Genomic DNA, 13227 nt, shown 5'->3' on the forward strand with positions numbered 1-13227 from the left:
CGTTTTGTTCTCGTGTATTTGCTTTGTATGTTAGTATGTGTGTTGGCAGTGTGCACATCTGTGTGCTATGAGTTTCGTTTTGAGGAGGCTGCGTTTTTGGAACGCGACATTCCCTGTTTGATATTTATCCTTTTTTTACGGGGTACATCCCTATTGATTTTAATGAAACTTGTAGCATTAAAATCAAATTTATCATATATATTTTGTCAAGCTCAACACCGTAACATTCTATATTCTAATCATTATATTGACAAAAAGAAAATGAAAGCGGGTAGCTACTTCGACTTGCAGGCTGTTCTTTCTTCGTAAGTAAATGTTGCACAAAACTATTTAAATTTCATTTTAAATGTTCTATTCGGAAATACTAGATTAAAACGCACACTTAAGTGCGAATTTTACTTAAAGCCCTGCTCCGCGGCTATTCAAATTCTTTTATGTTTATGCAACCCATGATTACAATAGGTAACAGTTAACGACCACGCGTCACACTTTAGCACGTAAAACCACAGGTATTTCATATAGAATTTTATATAAAATAGACAATTATTTTGACAGGCGTCACTGTTCATAGTCAGGATTTTCATGCTTTTTCAGTGACAAATAAAGGTTAAAAGATAGGACGGGAGCAGGGCTTTAAGCGTCCTTTCATTGCTTTGGGTAAATATACATTTACATGAAAATGTGTTTACTAACAATGGTGTTAAAACTGCTCTTGGGTTGTAATACCCTGAAAACCAAAATGAGAAACTTAAACCGGTGATGAGGTATCAAATGTAGTATATTTACGCGAGACTTAATGTTCAGTAGAAATATCGACCCACACCAACGTAGAAACTTCATATGTGTACAGTAGCTATTGTACAGTATGTATATTCATAGCTTTATTATGTGGATTAATGATTAATTTCCTTGTTGATTGTAAGTAACTTAAGTTTCAGTATTATTTGAGGAAGTAGATGTTTAATGAGTTGTGTGTGTCGTTATCAAAATGTTTTAGAGGTAGCTAGCAATGTACATGAAAAAAACATGTTTTGAACGAGTGACAATTGCATGTTATGATAGCATGTTAAACTTGACATAATATTACATAATTTATCTCCAGTTAACTGTAACTTACACTCAGTGTGACGGAAAATTTGTTCATCATGCTTATTTCTGAACTAAAAAGATATATACAAGTTTTACTTTAAACATTATTGACTTTTATACTATTAAGCGTTAACTATGATAATTAATTTTATACTATTTATTTTACAGAGATTGAAATTATATCTTTATTTGTCATGACTACCACAAAGTTAAAACAAACTGAACCTGGAATACGTCAACATTTGGTCAACACCTATACTGACAGTTGAACGATAACAGACAGTCATTCGAGACAAGACCGACAACCACAACGTTTGGAAGAATTTAACAACACTTTGTGTCACTGGGATCTGAATTTGTATAGGGTGACCATCTTCTGAAGTTTTGTCCCAAGTTATTCTTATCGTGGATACAATAACAATGGATATATCAAACAAGGATCCTGCAAATATAACATACATTTTTCAATTTGAAAAGACACATAACGTGGCAGCGTTTGATGATTACATGCGCCAGCACTGGAGTGACTGTTTTATTTATTCAGCAATTTATTTGGTTGTCATATTTAGTAGCCGCTATGTTATGGCAAACAGAGACAGATTTGAACTCAGACCTTACTTGGCAGTATGGAGTGGGGTTTTAGCAGTATTCAGTATTTTGGGCACTATTGGAACTGTTCCAGAATTCATTTGGGCGTTATCGTACCACGGTTTTGAATACTCGTGCTGCAGCAGTTCTTACCTAGATGAAGGAAAAGTTTCTGCATTCTGGACAATGCTTTTTGTAATATCTAAAGTTGTCGAACTAGGGGATACTGTATTTATAATTTTGAGAAAACAGCCATTGATATTCTTACATTGGTACCATCATATAACAGTGTTAATGTACGTCTGGTGCAGTTATATAGACAAAATAGGCACGGGTAGATATTACGTAGTAATGAATTTTACTGTTCATTCGCTAATGTACACATATTATACTCTTAGAGCAATGAAATTCCGACTTCCGAGATGGATAAGCATGTTAATAACATGTTGTCAGCTTGCTCAAATGGCAGTAGGGATTTTTGTTATACTCGTATCTTATAGTGTTCTATCTGCAGGAAGAGAATGTGTCACTAGCTATACAAACATAAAATACAGTCTGACTATGTATTTTAGCTATCTTGTACTATTCATGCACTTCTTTTATACCAGTTATATTGCGAAGAGACCAGTAGTCCATGAAAAGAAACTCTGAATACACAAAACTATTTAAAATTCAAAAGAGTTGGTAACTGATATAACGCGTGTATCATATGAACTCTTTCTTTTAAGTAATTGGTAAGATTTGACTGAATGCAGAAGTAAAAGCGATTGAACTGGTGTGATAAGATTATTTCCTACTGGGTTTTGAATATGTGTATTATATTTTGGACCTAGTGGAAAGACAGAACTTACTGGCTTTCTAACTGGACAATTTTGTTTTATATATCCAATTACATACAGTGTAACAGGTACTCGTTGACACAGCCTTCAAATGACGACAACTAAACAAGAGTTGATTTTTTATTTTCGATTCCAAAAACAAAAGATTTTAAAAAGAAATTTTCTTGCATACTGGACTAGCGTTTTCCGTGACGTTTCATACTGGAGAACCATGCCGGGCTGTAAATGACGTCGAACGAACTATAGTCATTCATGCTGGAGAACCATGCCGGGCTGTAAATGACGTCGAACGAACTATAGTCATTCATGAAGTAGAACTGGGAATTAATTATATGATTTTATGTAAAACTCAGTAAAAACCCTGATAGTTGCTTTTTGTTCCTAATAATACAATTTTTGATTCAGAAAAAAGTTATTTACGTGCAATGCATGGCTGTACGCTACAAATAATAAAAGTAAACCAGAATTATACATTGTAATGCGTCTACAAATATCATCACATTATTTGATTTTACGAATGTTAATTTATGTTTCATTTAAAAAAAAAAAAGACTTCTTGACGATAACAGTGCTGCAAAGAAAGTCAAATTTGTTTTCTGCACATGTAGTTTATTCTGCTATTTGTAGAGTATGTTATAAATGTATGTATAAACTAGTTTTGACACAGTCTTTGCCATTTACATATATTGCTACTACACAAAAGGTAACCGTAGTAGATAAAAAAGATGCACAACCTGGTAAATTGTCGAAGTTGTTTAACATATCATTAGGTTGATTAAGTATCAATATTTTATCTCGATGTATCAGAAATATACGTTTATATACACAATATTAAATATGAGTTGGAGATGTTTTAGGAATGGTGACTAAGATTTTAGAGTCGATTATCGCTTTTTGTGATGTTTAGAACAATTTCAGTCCACTTAATTCGGCTATGTTTTATCTCTTGTAATATATATGAAACACACACAAAAAAACAGTTTTATATTTATAGTCACTCAGTTTTAAATTGTTGTGCTTTACTTAAAGATCTATATCTAAATAATTACTGCAGCAGTTTATACACGTGCTCACAGCTAAAAGTTATTATTGAGAATTTAGATTGTTACATACATTCTTGTAATTGTTCTTCTATCATTCATTTAAGATTTGTTTATTCACGGCATTAAGCATTTGGTAGTACTTTATCTGAAGAACCATGGTCATGAACGGAAAAATGCGGTGACCCATTTCAATCGCGCATTTCTCACCTGAAACGTACAGAACGGTAAATGGGTACTAAGTATATTGAACAAGTGGTAATTTATTTCCCGTCTTGTGCCAGTCACATTGTTTCAACATTTCATATGGCAGAGACACGCTTTCGTTATGGTTCTTTTAGTAGACCTGGCCCCGTGTTCACAAAACGTTTTCAGTCTCAGCTGAGTTTGATAAAGAAACTTTATTTGTCATTTATATCAAAATAGCATGTTTAAAACTGAATTTTAAGTTACTAACTATATTCAAGTGGCTATTTAGTACTGATGGTCAGACTCAGTTGGAATTTAACCTCGAAGGTTTAGTAAAATTTATAATAGAATTTCAAACTCAAACTCAGCTGAGACCGAAAAATGTTTTGTGAACATGGGACCAGGGGGTAGTGTATAACATGTACAATGCCATTTTCTTTCTGGTCTGGTGCAGGTGGTCGTTTCTTCATTTTCATGTTTCCCATGCATCTAACAAGAGCTATAATGAAAGAGAGGTTATTCAACGAACTTTTACTCCATAAACCATTATTGTTAATCAGGATAACGAAATGTATAGGAGATTTTAGGAACCATCCTACTTAGCACAAAGTTTAAATAGAAAACGTTGGTGTATAATAGTAAGAGCTGCAAGTCTTTACACGCTTGTCTGCCCCCACTTCTCCCCACTCCTCTCTCTGCTCTTCTTTTTTGCTCTTCTTTTTTGTGTTATTCGCATACATATTTGGTTTTATTTATGTTTGGTGTCTGAATATTCTAATATCGTAAAATTAATATTTTATGCAATTGAATAGTAAATTACTTATGGATGTCTTGTGTAAAAGTAAAATAAAATATTATGTACTCTGATTTCTTCCTTGTTTATAAGCAGAATAAGTAGCCCGCCCGCTTAGCTCAGTAGGGAGAGCGCATATCTACGACGAGCGCGGGGTCGTGAGTTCGATCCCCGGGCGAGGCGTATGTTCTCCGTGACGATTTGATAGAAGATATTGTGTCTGAAATCCTCCACCTCTGATTCATGTGGGGAAGTTGGCAGTTACTTGGAATAAAATCCAGGAACACTGGTTAGGTTAACGTCCCGCCGTTACATAGCTGAAATACTGTTGAAAAACGGCGTTAATCCCAAAACAAAACAACAAAAAATAAAGAAAAAAAGGAACCTGGGATGAAAATGACATGATGTGATCATCCGTCTGTCCGTTCATTGAAATTGTCATCGATTTCTATCTGTTCATTAATCAGACCTATCACAATTGAAAGTCATGCAAGCAGATCATATTAACGAAGACTTTGCTTAAACAGGCATCACTGAACTCATGCAAATTGGATAGATCTTTTTCACATTACTGTAGATTGGGTAAAATTGGTGGTTTTATTTTTCCAAATATTCGCGAATAATGCCAGTTGTAAATTCAAAACATTCATAAATATCAGTCTGCATTATGATCAAATATTAACACTCGTGTTTTCCTTATCACCGCGAAAAAAAGTCTGATAACCGTGATTTTGCAAAACAAATAGTGTCATAGTTGTTTATTCAAACCTTACATTTTCTGGTTCTTTGGGACCACGGAATCCATTTTATTTTGTTATAATACCGGTGCTAGGTGGCGTGAGGGGTGTTGCACATTTCATTTCCTTTCATTTTGCTTGTGTAGTGTTCAAATAGAAAAAGAGGAAACCCACAGGCCGACAAACACGACAAAATGAAAATGTTAAAAGCACGGTATGATTGAGGCTGTTCAATGACCTAAGTAGAGTGTTAAAACCTGTCTTCCCGAGGGCGATGAATATGAACGAATTCCAGCGTCGAAGACAATAGGATAGTTACAATACCGTAGCTAAAAACACCGAGATATTGAGTCAGGCCATGGAGACTTTATAAATACATAGCTTATATTAGCTGAGCGTCTAATATTGACAAATTGGTCATCTATTCTCTTTAAATTTGCAGAAGAATGACTGCTTATTTCAGAGTAGGGACACTTTTAGAGTGTTCCAATTTTACCACAGGCGAGTTGAAACCTGGAATGCGTCCAATAGAGCCATATGTTAATACAGTAGTTGAAAACTAGACGATATCATATATTAGATGAGGGTCAGAGGAGTCTATGCAAAGACGTTAACTTGAAAATAATAGTTACTCCACCCAGCTTAGGGAGAATGACTTATTTAATCTGAAGTTCAGCGCTTACGACAGACGTAAAAACGTAGTATCAAAGATAATTCTAAAAGCATAGCTGTTGATAGCTGTCATCGAAACATGACAGAGATCGGGCATAGTGGGCTGGATAGATATGAACACCAAGGTGTCGGTAAAGATGTATTTTGATAAAATTTATATGAAGATCCTTTGGAAGCATAGAACACAACCAGAACACAATCAAGCAAAATGATAGCGGACTCCGTTCTTTAGAGGTAATGAAATGTGAAACACCCCTCCCCTCTCCTTTGGAAGCATAGAACACAACCAGAATACAATCAAGCAAAATAATAGCGGACTCCGTTCTTTAGAGGTAATGAAACGTGCAACACCCCTCACGCCCCGCTAGAACCGGTTTATATTATAATAAAACTGAATGCACTACGTGATCGCAAAAAGAACCAGAAAATATAACAACACTGAGTCCAAGTACGAGTAGACATTTTACACTTCCATGTTAACATAAGAAAGTCCTTCCGATGTGACTAGTATGTGACTAGTAAGTTGTAGTTGACAGGAACTGCAGAAAAGTAAATGTCTAGTATAGCTAGACCCAGCATATTGGAGGTTAAGTGAAATTAAGAGGTAGTATGCTGTTAGGAACATAGAATGCTTTTGTCTGATCATGTCTATCAGTAAGTATTGGTAGATCCATTGGAGGAATACAATGCAACAGAACAGACAACATTGTACACTTCTGGTTTGACTGTGTCTGTTAATGAGAGGTTATAGAAAGTGCACCTCGCACTCCTGGCACAGGCGGAACTTCAACACTAAGTCGAAGGTAGCTCATGAAATAATATATATCGAAAATATTAAGATCTAACCATCTCTGTGGTGTATTTTTCTAAGACACAGTCACTTAAGAGATCGTAACAATATCATTACTCAAGATATAAAGGCGTAGTAACAAATCTGGGTCATTTAGATATATATCTTGACAAAGGTTATGCAGTTTTCAACATCTCTCATCGGTTCGACCCCAGCTACAGCTAAAATAAATTGTATTGATTCTAAAGGACCAAAAATAGTTACATTGTTGACTTTCTTACTATAATTTACTTTTTAGTATCTTTATTCAACAACATTGCAGATACACTGTTCACAACTTCTGTGATATAAATACAATAGCAGCCATAATCTAAATGAACAAAAGAGTGTAAAATAAAGACGCAAGTATGATTGTTTCTAACACTATGGTAGTAATCTAGCTATACAGCTAATACACGACTTTCAGTTACAATATTGGTATAACCATATACATGCGAGGTCAAATAAAGTATTTGATACTGATTACGAATAGTAAAGTAGACAAAATCGTTTTGTAAACCAATACAGTCGTGTCTACACACGCCTTTTAGAACGTCCATTATCCTAACAAGTTGAAATATGTGTCGTTCAAAACATAAATGCGTTAAAGCAGTTCGAGAATTTAAGGTGCGAAGGCTTTTTTTTTTAATTTTGTGTATTTAGAGAGCCTTTTCATGGATCGCTGGTCTCTGCACGATATAAGTTTTGTAGAAATAGTGCATGAATAATACTAAAAAGCTTAAATACATCAGGAGACAAAATTTTATATTTGTATAGCTTGTGACACATTGTCGACCAGCAGAAAGTACACTATACGATACAAGTATAACAGAGATACCTATCACCATTTGAGCTAACTGAAGATATGTAATCAACATACTTATCCATTTTGGAAATCGAAACTTCATTGCTCTAAAACAATAATATGTGTACATTACAGAATGAACAGTATAATTCATTACTACATAATATCTACCCGTGCTTATTTTGTCTAAATAACTCCACCATGAGTATATCAACACTGTTACATGATGGTACCAATGAAGAAATATCAATGGTTGTTTTCTCAAAATTATAAATACAGTATCACCTAGTTCGACAACTTTGAACAGTGCAAAAATACATGCCCACGCTGCAAAAACATTTCCTTGTTGTAGGAATGCACTGTTACAGCACGTGTATTCAAAACCATGGTATGTTAGCGCCCAAATTAATTCAGGAACAGTTCGGAGGGCACCTAAAATACTGAAAACTGCTAAAACTCCACTCCATACTGCCAAGTATGGTCTTAGGTCAAATCTCTCTGTGTTTGCCATAATACGCTGACCACTAAATATGACGACCAAATAAATTGCTGAGTACACAAAACAGTCACTCCAGTGCTGGCGCATGAAATCATCAAACATGGCCACATTATGTGTCCTTTCAAATTGAAAAATGTATGTTATATTTGCAGGATCCGTCTTTGATATATCCATTGTTATTTTCACGACAACATGAACAAATTATTCCCGGGTGAATAGTCCTTCAAAGCGTTCAAGTCAATTACCTCAAAAACTGCTTGTTTAAGTGTCACTTTTCGTTAAGTGGGTCAACATAGTTAAAGTGTCAAACTGAGTATGTCGTTCAAATATAAATGTTTGTGTAATAGAACAGAACAGAACAGAACAGAACAGAAATTTTATTTTAGACTTGAGCATTATGCTCCTCGTCCATAAAACATGATACAATCAAATACAAGGTCAACAATACATAGTCCATATTAAGTAACACTTAATCATTATGAAATAAGAAGGTATAAGTAACATGTTGATATAAACTAGTATTCTGTAAAGAGAAAACGTACACAGTACATAAAATAGTAAAGACGGAATAGCTCAAATATATGTGGCAATAAGCATATAAAGTCTTAATCAAAATATGTACTATATCTATCATATTTGACGCGCACATTACTAAGATCTATATAGATTAAACGGAAGTTATAGACATATATAAATTGCATTACGAAGTAAAAATTTGTAAGAAAAAGTGCGGGCTATGGTAAAATGTACACAGTTGGATTTCTAGCTAGATATTAACTTTTGACATATATATTTATAAACATGTGTATATAATAGTCAGCATTATCCCAATACATTACGTCTTATTTTCAATGCACAGTTTATGAAACATGCTAGTTTATTTAGAGTTTTTTCATTTGAACTTGACAGCAACTGAGTTAGTTTAAACATATTTGGTCTTTCGTAAAAGTATTTATCGATATATCGTTTCCTTATTATTCGGTAGCCTGGGCATAAACAGATCATATGAAATTCATCTTCAATGTCTCTTGATTGACACACTTCACAAGTTCTTTCTCTCCTGTCTATTCTATTCTGGCCATATCGACCTGTCTCAATTCTCAAACAGTGCGCGGAAATTCTAAACTTAGTGATTATCGCTCTATACAGTTTATTACTTATAATGCTGAGATAGTCGGCGTATTTAAAGTCACACTTTAAGTGATTGTATACATACAACACTTGATTGTCTCGTAATTCACTTCTCCAATTTTGTTTGAAAGTATCAATAAGTCTTTGCTTAAATAGTGATATGAACTGATTTGGATTTACAGCTGAAGGCGTTTCCCATACATAACCAAATCCGTTTTCATATAACAACTTCTTAATATTGGCACACCAGTTAAATTTGTTATTACTCAAATCGCTCAATAACAAGGAATACGCTTTACTTATAACACAATTGTCTGAGTAAATAGTTTTAAACCAGTACTTGATAATTCTTACAAATCGGTTTACATATAATGGATAGCGACCTAGTTCTCCATATATGGCTGCATTGCACGATGTTGCCTTGACATTTAATAGTCTCTTGCTAAATTTTAAATGAACTCTTTCAATGTCCTTATTTCTGGTATATCCCCAAACCTCAGCTGAATAACTTAATGTTGATGATACAAATGAATCAAATAAGTTACACATTATTCTTGGTGTAAAATCAAAGTCTTTCGTATTTATTAATAAGCAGTTCATAGCTTTCAGCGCCTTACCAACTAGCATTTGTATATTAAAGCTAAACTTGCCATGAGAGTCAAATACTACTCCCAGATAATTAAAATTATTGACTACTTCCAGCTGTGAACCATTGTATGTCCACTTTTCATTTTCTCTCACCGGACCACGTTTCCTGAAGACCATAACTTTAGTTTTGTCTATATTAACAGAAAGACCCCAACGGTCGCAGTACACGTGTAAATCTTCTAGACTTTGCTGTAATCCCTGTACTGTATCTGAGAACAACACCATGTCATCGGCATATAAGAATAATATTAACGTTAAATCATCAAAATTTAAGCCACTACCAGGCCTTGTTCCCAGGTATAATTCCAAGTCCTCAATGAACATTGACCACAACAGAGGGGAACATATTTCACCCTGTTTTAAACCTACTGCGATTTCTATGAAGTCTGAAAATTCGTTACCATGGCGTATTCTACATTTCACGTGTTCATACATTGATCTGATTATTGTCAGCATTTTACCACCAACACCCAATTTGGACATCTTAAACCATAGTGCGTTTCTGTACACGCTATCAAAGCATTTACGCATGTCAATAAAGGTAGAGTAAAAGCGTTTTCCGTTATTTAACATGTGACTTATTACACTGTGTAAGCAAAATATTGCATCTGTAGTCGATAATCCTTTCTTAAAACCAAACTGAGAATCTGATATTATATTATTTTCCCTACTCTAGTCTGACATCCTCTTATTTAAAATGGAGGTAAATATTTTTGAGATAGAACTGACTAACGTTATTCCTCGATAATTCTGTACATTGCTGTCGTCGCCTTTTTTAAAAACCGGTATAATTAATCCTTCCATCCATGCCGAAGGGAAATGGCCAGAGGACAAAACAATATTAAACAGATCTCTCAAATGTGAACCGATTATATCGCCTGTCTCAATAAAGTATTCGTTAATCATGCCGTCATTTCTGCCTGCTTTACCTCGCTTTAAAGACTTAATAGCTTGCCGAACTTCCTCCATAGTAATGACAGAATCTAGCTCTGCAAAGACGGGATCATCGACTGAAATACCATTTCGACAAAAATCTTCACTTGTAATAGACTGAGACCTTAATACATGAAAGCAATGTAAAACTTTTTATTCACCTTTAAAATTTAGTTTTACCTTCCTGTTAGTTTTAGTACTTCTTCAGTTGTCTTTTGGAATTATTAACATTCGATCTCTTTAAGATAAACAGTTTTAAGTGTCCAAAACTTGTTATATCACATTGCATTAAAAAAAGAGGAATCAAAACAGGTCATACAGCTTTAATAAAGAGTACGTTATATCAATTCAGTCATTATATTTCCTCAATTAACTGTGTAAGGTAAGTATGATTTCCACGCGCTTTTAATAGGGTTGATTTCCGTTGGTCAATAAATAGAACTAAAATATTGAACACACTTATTTATGTACAACGTGTTATCATGATCACATTGAACTTTCCTTCTTCATATCAAACTGAATGGTTTAAGTTACATACACACTTAAAAGTACTGAGTATAAATCCATACATTAGATCATTTTTAAAGATATAGAGTACATGGAGCGTATATAGTGCGCGAAGGACCATAATTAAAAGGCCGGTAAAATACGTCTGCACACGGCTGTTGACTTGTAGATAAGGAAGGAAATGTGAAACTGAAAATTGAAACAATTTCACTAAATGCATTTTAGCTATTTTATATCATTTTCTCACACTGCCTCCAATTTGAAAAGAAAAATTTTATCAGATCCATATGAAAGTCCTTCGGAATCACAGAACACAGTCAAGCAAAATAAAAGCAGATCGGTCTGTTCGTGAAAATTTAGTTAAGTAAACATTTATCAAATTAAATTAGTCTGGCGCGGCGCAGCCGAGCGACCAGTTAATTTCATAAATGCTTACTAATAAACACTAACCTATTTAGTGTTTGAAATTATTTTTTGTTTACAAATTTAAGCTCCGCCTACAGACACACGCGCTGTGTACCTGATTACCCGGTATAGTCAAAGTGTCCACGCTCACCTATCTTCCAAGGTAGTTTTATTCACATTAGTTCTACATGTATAGTTGATGTAATCACTAGGAACCAGCGAATGAAAACGAGAAAGACATGGAGGTTAGCTTCGATCTGCTTGATTTTGAATGATATATCAGCGGTTCTCTGGAGCCGGATATTAAAAAACTGAAATTGAATTACTAGTAACCGCGCCGACGGCAATGATAAAGTTCCCGTCGTAAAGTCCGAACAAGTCTCTGAGATGCCGGAAATGGATCAACCAGTTGTGCCACGTAACGATTACATGAATGATGCGATAGTGATTAATGTTCCTAACTATGTAAAGAATATAGTCATTATTAAAAATGACGGGAAGAAAATGATCTTTGAAGAATAAATATTGCAGACTCTTTAACAGTTGACATTTTAGTTGACCTGTTTTAATTTTTAAAGTTATATAGTTTCTGTAACTGTTGCACTGTGAAGGTGACACTAAACATGATTCTAGATTACAACAAGTGTTTTTCAGTTGTAATTGTCCGACTGAGATTATTCTCTTGGAATTTAAGAATATCTACTGGCACTAGCCTTACTCATTTGGCTTGTCGGGATGAATTATTTTATGATCGGATATTCTGTAGTTGTCTAAGCCTTACCCGTATAATTTTACTGTTAGGAAAATGAAGACATTAAAAAATCCAAAAAAAGTAATAATATACCGGTCAGACTTACTTGCTTTCAATATATCTAAACATTAATATTCATGTAGAAACTTCAAGTGGGTAGAATTTAATTCATACTTTTAAATAAGAGACTTAAATCTGCGAAAATATGATGTGACAACTGCGAGGAGATATCTACCCTTACACAGGTTTCAATAAACAGCAGACTGCCGATGACACTAAATTGCAGAAACAAAACACAAATTATACATTCATAATATGTCAGCGAGGCAAGTCTATGCTTTAATGTCAACATAAATTCATTATCAGAGATGTAATCATTACAAATAGTTTATACTGTGTACATGTACCAGAAAACGTTCCCAACGGATTTCATTGCGGATTTCCTAACAGAAATATGCAGAATAAGTTTGGACGTGACGGACACAGCGACAGTCAAAGGTTATCACGCTGTCCCGAAACGTCCTGTTATTCGGACGATACTGGCACGTAAACATTCAGTTGGTTTGTTTTGTTCCGATTTTTCATTAAAACTAGGAAAGCTTTTTAATTTCTGTCTAAACGTTTGCTGCGTAACATTTGAATCTAGACCATCTCAGGCATCTGAACATTGTAATGCCCCTATGTGGAATCCGATTAAAATTGACGCGGATGACGTCAGAGCGAGTAAAATCAAAAACACGCCTCTTGTCCCTCCTGTACAGCGATTGTAAAT

The 13227-nt window shown here is 34.5% G+C and overlaps 1 long non-coding RNA gene across 1 annotated transcript; it reads left to right on the forward strand.

Moving 5' to 3' along the window:
• Window positions 1-274: 274 nt before the first annotated feature.
• Window positions 275-4612, forward strand: LOC123528740 (uncharacterized). The gene is made up of 2 exons (XR_006682024.2): window positions 275-918; window positions 1258-4612. It is a non-coding gene; the product is annotated as an uncharacterized LOC123528740 (long non-coding RNA).
• The last annotated feature ends 8615 nt before the right edge of the window (window positions 4613-13227 follow it).

This window comes from Mercenaria mercenaria, chromosome 1, assembly GCF_021730395.1.
Source record: "Mercenaria mercenaria strain notata chromosome 1, MADL_Memer_1, whole genome shotgun sequence".
In the NCBI taxonomy this organism is placed as follows: Eukaryota; Metazoa; Mollusca; class Bivalvia; order Venerida; family Veneridae; genus Mercenaria; species Mercenaria mercenaria.